The following is a 433-nucleotide window of genomic DNA, read 5'->3' as shown; positions in this document are numbered from 1 at the left end:
GCCGATGACAACACGCCTGTAGATGAGCAGAGTTTCCTGCGGGATTTGCGACAGCATTTCGAAATGGCTAGGCCAACGCCAACTTCACAGCATGGAGAGCATGCCGTTTTCGTGCCAAAAGACCTGAGATTCTGCAGTCACGTGTTTTTACGTGATGACACTATCCGTAAGCCTTTGAAATCGCCGTACGAGGGGCCGTACCTAGTAGTTAACAGGTACCCCAAGACGTATACAATATTGATTGGATCAAGACAAGTGACGGTGTCCATTGATAGACTTAAGCCGGCTTACTTCCCCAGGGAAGAGTTAGCAGCGATACATCACCAACATACACAGTTAACCTGTTTACGTTTCTCCGGTGCTAAGTCTGGAAGGGGGTGGTGTAGGGACCAACCCTAACACTTGTCGCAGTAGTAAGTGGCAACACCAAAAG

Source organism: Rhagoletis pomonella, unplaced genomic scaffold (genome assembly GCF_013731165.1).
Source record: "Rhagoletis pomonella isolate Grant_MI unplaced genomic scaffold, Rhpom_1.0 Rhpom_scaffold_00003, whole genome shotgun sequence".
Lineage (NCBI taxonomy): Eukaryota > Metazoa > Arthropoda > Insecta > Diptera > Tephritidae > Rhagoletis > Rhagoletis pomonella.
The sequence above is the reverse complement of the archived record's forward strand: the minus strand, read 5'-3'. Positions refer to the sequence as shown.